This window comes from Dermacentor silvarum, chromosome 4 (assembly GCF_013339745.2).
Source record: "Dermacentor silvarum isolate Dsil-2018 chromosome 4, BIME_Dsil_1.4, whole genome shotgun sequence".
In the NCBI taxonomy this organism is placed as follows: Eukaryota; Metazoa; Arthropoda; class Arachnida; order Ixodida; family Ixodidae; genus Dermacentor; species Dermacentor silvarum.
In genome coordinates, this window is record NC_051157.2 from 126,642,022 (window position 1) to 126,650,512 (window position 8,491).

The 8,491-nt window shown below is 41.1% G+C and overlaps 1 long non-coding RNA gene across 1 annotated transcript; it reads left to right on the forward strand.

The window, feature by feature from the left end:
• The first annotated feature begins 2,177 nt into the window (after positions 1-2,177).
• Positions 2,178-8,167, forward strand: LOC119450618 (uncharacterized). Its single transcript, XR_005191430.2, has 3 exons — positions 2,178-2,419; positions 3,584-3,687; positions 6,047-8,167. It is a non-coding gene; the product is annotated as an uncharacterized LOC119450618 (long non-coding RNA).
• The last annotated feature ends 324 nt before the right edge of the window (positions 8,168-8,491 follow it).

The window sequence follows — 8,491 nt, forward strand, 5'->3', positions numbered from 1 at the left end:
TTATCTTTACAAGTGTATTCGAAGCCACTTTAGAAGACAATTATCAGTGTCTTCTAAAGTATTTAACGCTTGAGAGACTATAGAGAAGTTTCAGAGTTAGCTAAGCACCGCGCAACGAACGATAGAAGAGAACATGTTCAGCATGATATTAGGGCAAACGGCGACATTACACGCCGAACGGGGTATATGTATTAGTTGAAATAAAAACAGGAACGAAAAGTGAAGCATTCCATGTATGACAACACTCGAGCAACTAAGATGTGGTCTATATTACAGTTGCAGAGTAGGCGGAACCCTGTGAACCACGAACCTCTCTTCAACGTCTATAATTGATCCAAACGTCAACGTCTTGAGGTGACGTACATATTACGTCTCGAGTACGTACCTTTTTTATAAGGAAACGCATGGATGTCCATAAGATGTACTATCTACATGAATGTTAGACTACCAGATAACGTACTATGGATGTACATAGGATATCATTCAGGCACCATAAAATTATTTGGTACACATAGCACTTGAACCATACCTCATACATTTCGAAGGCATGCAGGATGTATGTATGAATGTATGTATGTATGCGCTTACGTGGTGTGCACTGTTATTGTTATTGTTGGGTTTTTATTGTTATTGTTATTATTATTACTATTAATATTTAACTCGCCCGAAGTTAGGGATATGAAATTACCGATAAATTTACCCCTCATTAGGAAGTGCTACAATATATTTTAATGCCTGAGATGTTTGAGTAAATAAGAACTATATTGAAATCTCGGGCAACAAAAAAAAATGGAGGACGCAAGTTTCGCCGTTAAGAGTGGAACGCGATAGAGTTATCGAGCCCCGTTCGCATCGCATTTTTCTTTATGACTAGGCTTCACTGCAGCACAGAATGTGGGACATCCAGCTTAAAAGACCAAACTCACACCAATCACCTTAAAGTGGGCTTCACTTTTAAACAGAAATGGATTGCTGGGAATACGTTTTCACAGGGGCAATATAGGTCGTCTTATATTAAAATGTGAAGGCCTTGGGACCTTTTTACTTATTTTATTAATTGATTGCTATTGCCCCGACGCGCGCGCATCTCCAAAACGCATTAGGCAGGCTTAGTCCCAATTTGACCTTGTCGAGGATGCGAGTGACATCTGGATAGGATTTTCGCAAGTAAACTACCCGAGCGCACCACTGTTGGTATGGTAGAAATGCTGGAAAAGGGGTTTGTGTTTGCGTTTCCTCGTAACAGAATTGTTTTCTCGTATATTCAAATTACAATCCGATGCCACCATGGTTGTAAGTTGTGGTTTTTCTGACGGATTTTACTGTGAGAAATTCAATTTTTGTTCATAAACACCTTGCGCCACACGGAGGGCCTGCGCGGTCGGGGTGGTTCGGGATCATTTTCTCCGCCACGGACGCCGGCTCTTACGCCGACGCCAACGCCGCATTTTCTGCGACACGGGGCCCTTAACGCTGTCGTGTTAATTTATATGACTGACCTTCAAGGCTTATCTGCAATCCACTCCACAATGTAAGTATATTCCCCGCGCAGCCTGGTAATATTGCACACGGCATTCTGTCTAAATCTATATTATATAATTGCTGTGCTATTTTATTTTAATATTTTTATCTCATGTACTATTTTAATATGATTGTGTTGTTTATTTTGTTGCTTTTGTATAGTTTAAATAATCTCAAGAAGTGACAGTTCCCTGAAGTATAAACAATATTACACAATTGCTATCTTTTTATTTCGACGTGCTATAAATCATTGCATCCAAAGTTCGCCTTTATCTCTTGCCTACCCTAATTCGATAATTTTTGGTTGGTGCACGTGTAGGTATAGCAATCGGTATTAGTATTGTGCGAATTGCTTGTTGCTACGAAATAACTTTTTCTAGCAAATGAACGTAAAATTTCAATTTTCGCGCCAGAATCCTGAAAATTGTCCTTAACAAAATGGCGCCTACAGTAATCAACAGCCTTTCATTTATACTTTAAAGACAAAACCTTGCGAACGTTGCGTTATTGTATAATTATTATTACATATTATTACATTTAATATTATAAAATAATAACGTAAATATAGTAGCAATATTAAAGAAGAATTGGCAAGAAGCAGTTTGGCGCAACGTCTCGCATTTTCCTTCTGCCTGCTTTGGCGGCGTATTTGCGTTGCGATTGCGTCATTCTTCTCGGAGCCGGAGTGAACTTCAAGTCGCGTGTTTGCATGAGTTTTTTGAAGTGCTGTTGGGGCTGGGGCTGCGTGATCGTCACTGGCGTCCTCCAGAGTGCCCACCGATCAGAAAGTCGTACGAACCGCAAGCTTTGAACGTCTGTTTATCGCACCCTCGAAAGCGGCGGCACAGAAGGCGCGATGAGAGCTCCGGTGGGAACAGCAGCCCTTTGTCTCGTAACGGTAAGTAAACGTTTGTTAGCGTAGCCAGCATGCTTATGTGTATTGATTATGAACACTATGTTGAGAGATGTCAACAGTGGAGCACGCCGCGAGGTTGCCGAAATGTTTAAAGCGCTTGGCCAGCTTGTCGAGGCAGGCGACAGCTTTGCGCACCGGCAGCTCAGTAAACGTTCGCGACGGGCTAGCGGTAGCGTGTCCAAAAGTGAACCGCAAGCGAGCTACTCCGAAAGCGAGTATTCTAGCTTCAGTGCAGTAAGCGCAACGCCTGTTAGCAGTAGCGCGGCTACAGGCCGCGCTACTGTTCAGGGCTGGTATTTTGTAGCGATGCCTTTCCGATGCTAATGCCTCTTCGCGCTTTTCGCGCTTTTCGCGCTTGGTCAGTGGGCAGAGTGACGGTCCGCTCACGTTATCAACGGGATCAGCCGGCCGTGAGTGGTGGATGATAAATCAAGAAAATAAAGCGCAAGGCATCGCTTCAAAATACCGGCCCGGATTGCACAGAAAGCAGCTCAGATTGTTCAGATCGTAATGCTGAGGTTTTCGGCGACTGGTGTCTATGTGAAGCCGGTGAGGATTCATAAGGATGTATTTAACGCTGACGTACAGAACGGGCAGGAAGCCAAAGCACTAGCAGCTAAAATTTCGCAGCTTCGCTTGCAAATTGGGCTCTACAATGTAACATTACCCATAGGTCCCTGACACCGCTTTCCGACTTCTAAGAGCACATGGGTGTTTCCGGAATCTTTCAAAAGATGCTAGAACTTTTCTGAAGACCCCCCGTGGGGCTGTCGAGGTATGTGTATGTGTTGCCTTAAACTAGCTTAAATTTCGTTGATAAATTTAAAGAAAATTAGAGCATGCTTCCACTTCAAATGCACCTGCTACGTGTTTTGGATCTGCTGTTTGATAATGACAAGAGCATATGTAGGTGGAACGTGGTTGGAGGGGAAGCATGCGTATTTTGCACATTGTATACATCAGAGCATTTGGAGCACGACCAAATTTTTTGTGATCTTTTTTATTGGCTGAGTTTTGAGGTGATAAAATAGTTTTGCTGTGAGGAAGTTCGAGATGTAGTAATTTGCTTACTGTGTCAATAAATAAGTATGTTGGAATTTGAATGCTTTTTTTTTCATGTAATGACAAAATCTTTATTTAACATAGGTGCCGTCCAGACTGGCCATGAGACCAGCGAATTTGCTGTAGAAACAGCCATCTGGGAGTGGCTGCGTCACGCTCCTGCCAGGCACAGAACTGCCATTGCCAAGGTAATGTGTCTTCATATGTGTCGCAATGGTTTAAACATATTGCAAATGTGAAACCAGCTGTGAAAGACACTCCTAGGATACGAAAGCAGATTTGAAAAAAAAAACCTTTCTGCATGTTAACTGCAGCAGCAATGAGGTATTTTTTCGAACTGGGCAAGATAGCATGAGTGAGGCTTGCACTCAAGCTCTCCGGTATTGAAGAGGAAGCAACTGTCATACAATTCAATTGGGTAGGCAGGTAGGTAGTAAACTTCATTGATACAATTGGGTAACAGTAATTTTTGCTACAGTTATAACAAAATAACTGTAAGCTTCTTAGCAAAACGTACACTTATTATCATTTACACTAGGCGCTGTCGAGTGTAGCCGTGCATTTGAAGCACCTATTTACTATATTCTTTCATCGTAAACTTGAAGCGTAAGGAAAAATTTAAAGGGGGCTAAGTATCGTGTAGTAAGCTGGGGAATGGACGAGTTTAGTGTGATGACATAGAAAGATCGCTTCACTGTATATGCCAAGGTACGTTATATTTCAGTTTGGAAAGATGACTGCAGAAGATTACGTGAAGTGATAAGTTGAAATATTATCAAGCTGTACGGTGTGGATTTATTTAGAGCAACAAAGACGCTAAAGATCATTAGGATAAATATTTGTCTAGCAGTGAGCTTAGAGGTACGAGATTTCTGGCTTTATATTTTCTGCTTTAGATGGAGGTTGTGGACATTTAAACCCTACAAAAAGAACTCGTAAGCATCATCATCATCAGCCTATTTTGTCCACTGCAGGACGAAGGCCTCGCCCTGCGATCTCCATTTACCCCTGTCTTGCGCTAGCGTATTCCAACTTGCGCCTGCAAATTTCCTAACTTCATCATCCCATCTGGTTTTCTGCCGACCTCGACTGCGCTTCCCTTCTCTTGGTATCCAATCTGTAACCCTAATGGTCCACCGGTTATCCATCCTACGCATTACATGGCTTGCCCAGCTCGTAAGCATCATGGTGTCCTAAATAATATACTGCATAGCTTTTGTGTCAACTAGCCTCTCAAAAACCAAGACTGGTTCTAGATAACCTGTATAGTGCATTATTCAGGGTGGTCTGTGGTCCAAGTCACTAAGTGCTCCAGTACTGTGTTACGTGCTCCGCCGCTGTGCCGAGTGCTCTCCATTTCTTCAGTATACCAAGTGCCCCTTTGCGTCTCCATTTTACCAAGTGCTCTAATATTGTGAAATGCTTGACCACGTCTGCAATGTGCCATATTAATTTTCACAGCGTCCTACGAAATGCATGGACGTTCCAGTTAACTTTGCTTCAATGCATAAAACAGCATTTTCCTTTAAAAGTTCACTGGAACGCCCATGCATTTCGTAGGACACTTTGAAAACTAATATTTTGAGACTGGTTCACTCCTTAGAATTCGTTGCAAGTGCATATGCCTTGCGAACTCGGCGGCTGTAATTCGTAGATTGAAAGATGTGCCGTAAAACAATTAAAAGGTTTATTAGGATAATTGTGTTAATTATTCAGTTAGGCATACTGATTTCTTGCAGAAGTAGTGGCCACCTCATCGTGTAGTTTAGATCAAGGATTATAATTGTGCTATGTGCCACAGGCAATTTTTAAAAATTTTGTGCAGCTAAATTGAAACACTCTGTATATGTAAGTACTGACACGATACCACTGACTTGATACCGGATTTTGAAAAAAAAAACTATTCTGGCAAGCCACAGACCACCCTGAATGCACTATACAGGTTTTCTAGAACCAGTTTTGGTTTTTGGGAGGCTGGTTGATACAAAAACTATGCAGTATATTATTTAGGACACTATGATACTTACGAGTTCTTTTAGGGTTATGTCCACAACCGCCATTTAAAGCAAAAAATATAAAGCCAGAAATCTCGTACCTCTAAGTTCACTACTAGACAAATATTTATCCTAATGATCTTTAGCGTCATTGTTGCTCTAAATGAATCCACACCGTACACCTTGCTAATATTCAAACTTATCACTTCACGTAATCTTCTGCAGTCATCTTGGCAAACTGAAATATAACATACCTTGGCGTATACACTGAAGCGATCTTCCTATGCCATCACACTAAACTCCTCTATTCCACAGCTTACTGCATAATCCTTAGCCCCCTTAAAATTTTTCCCTACGCTTCATGTTTACGTAGAAAGAATATAGAAAATTTATTGAGAGCAAATCTTAGCCTAAAGTATCGTTTTTTTAACAAATCCATAATATCTACAAATGGTATATGATTTTTTTTCTCACCAAAGTCTGTGTTAAAAGTTATTAGCTCGTGGCATTTTATGTTGAATTCTTTGACCTTGCGTGACCATGTTTTCTGCAGGACTGTGCCACTGAACAGCCCGGATATGTGTGACATGGTTCCCTCGGCCTGTTACACCTTTACCTATCACCCGCAGCATCTAGCTGCCAGAGTGGCCTTGCTTTCTTCAGCGCTGTGCTACTGAACAGCCCGGACATGTGTGACATGGTCTCCTAGGCCTGCGGTACTTTCGCTGATTACCCGTGGCGTCGAGCTCCAGTGTGCCGAGTTGTGCAATACTGCCAAGTGCTTTATGATGCCACCAATGTGCCAAATGCTCTAGTACTGTTATGTGCTTCGCCACTCTGCCTTGCGCTCTCCACATCTCTCCAGTATATAAAGTGTCCCATCGCGTCTCCATTTGTGAAGTGCATTACCAAGTCGCCAAGTGCTCCAGTACTGTGTTATGTGCTCCGCTGCTTTGCCGAGTGCTCTCCGTTTCTACAGTATACCAAGTGCCCCATTGCATCTCCATTTTACCAAGTGCTCCAATATTGTCAAATGCTTGACCAAGTCTGGAATGTGCCATGTGCTCCACTGCTGTGCCAAGTGTATACTTTGTAAATGATATACATGCCTTAAGTTCAACCAATAGCTCTACTGCATAATTTATCCATACAGTTGGTCTTCAGATAGACTTCTATGTCAGTATGTACACATATTGTAGAGTTGTGTTACTGTTCCTGTAGAGTAGATGTGGGTCAACATGTTTTTTCTTCATAGAAGGCTACAGCGCGGAACCAACAAAGACAAAGAACACAGACACAGTGTTGACTTTCAACAAGAATCAGCTTTCTGAAAGTCAATGCTGTGTCTGTTCTTTGTGTGCCTCTCCTGTCTTCGTCGGTTCCGCGCCATGGCCTTCTACGATGTTCAAGCAGCAAGCCCAACTGGTTACTCTGCTCAAATGTTTTTCTACCATTCTTGGCACCTTTGTGCCGTTTCCTATATCAAGTGCCCAGCTTGCTATGCAACTGCCGAGATTTGTCACACCAGCGTGCTGCTGCCATTGATGTCATCATTGCTAATACAGCCTTCATAAATAACAACATAAACTTGGACAGCACAATATTATTTTTAAATTTTCATTTCATTCTAATATATAAAGTAGGTTGTACTTATTTGTTTATTTCTACTAACATTCTGCAGATATCACAAGGACCATGCATTGCGTTTAATGTTTTACTCACAGAAGATGTGTGCATCACTCCTGGAAGTTTGTAGTTTGTGTATTTCTAGTCAGGTTTTGTGGATTTTGCTTCGACCAACTTTCTAGTCACATTTCGCAGATTTTACTTGCATATCTATTGATTTTGTTTTACTTGCACATGAATTGTCTGCATTTTGACAAGGTCACAAATATATCTGAGAAAATATTGAGCTTTATGCTGCCAGATGTAAGAGTTGCGTGTTCAAAAGAACTCTTGTTCAAGTTCATGCTATTCATCGCTTCGACATTTCAGGTCTTGCTGTTCATCTTAGTATTTTTTATGCAATATTGTCTTAGCTGCATTTTATGTATGGTATAACAGGGATTCCTCAGCGAGAGCTTGAGGTATACTTTGCAAGGGCATTTAGGGATTTATTTCTCTGGTTTAGCTAGTTCTATATTTTCTAAGCAACGATATCCTAAAATTCTGTATGATATAGGTCTCATTTTTGCTGTTCAACATAGCTTTCATTTTGTTAAACATATCCTGAATAAAAGCTTGAGATACTCTTTGAGGTTGTATGCGTGAGTTTGTTTTAGTTCTATTTTTTCTATGAAAGGTTACTTTATTATGTGCAATGCTTGTTCTAAAATAAAATTTTGCTGTGGAACCAAAGTTTCAAGGCTGGTATCATTTTTCTATCACGTGAAAAAGACACTACACGATTGCCGCACATGCTGGGGAATGTATAAAATTACATCTTGGGAACGTACTTATTACGTATTTCGGCTCAAAACTAATATCCAAACAATGTAACAAATGTCCAGCAATTACATCCATATAACATCTTTTCAACGTAAAAAAAGAGGACTTTTGACAGTACCACCTACGTAGATTTTACGTAAACTAGATCTATTTGAACCTCTAATAGAGGTATTGAATGTCCAACTGAAATATCTAATGGACATCCAGGCAATGTTTATGGTTTATAGGGGAAACAGAAGGGAAGCACCGTCGAGGACGGCAAAATACTAGGCAGTGCGACGAATTGCGTAAGTTTACAGGCGCATAACGAAATCAGCTGTTTCAAGGCTAAGTGTATTTGCACATCGCTAGGAGAGGGCTTGCTGATGCAGTGAACTTCAATTATAGTGACATGATAAATCAGTTCTTCTGGAAGTACACCTTTACAGGTATTCTAAAGGTAGACGGCATGGAAAAGTGCCAGAACCGGTCAGAAAGTCAGTCAAGATGCGAAAAATTGGATGCTTTTATTTATGTGCTCGTTTCATCTCTTCATAAACTAATTTTTCAG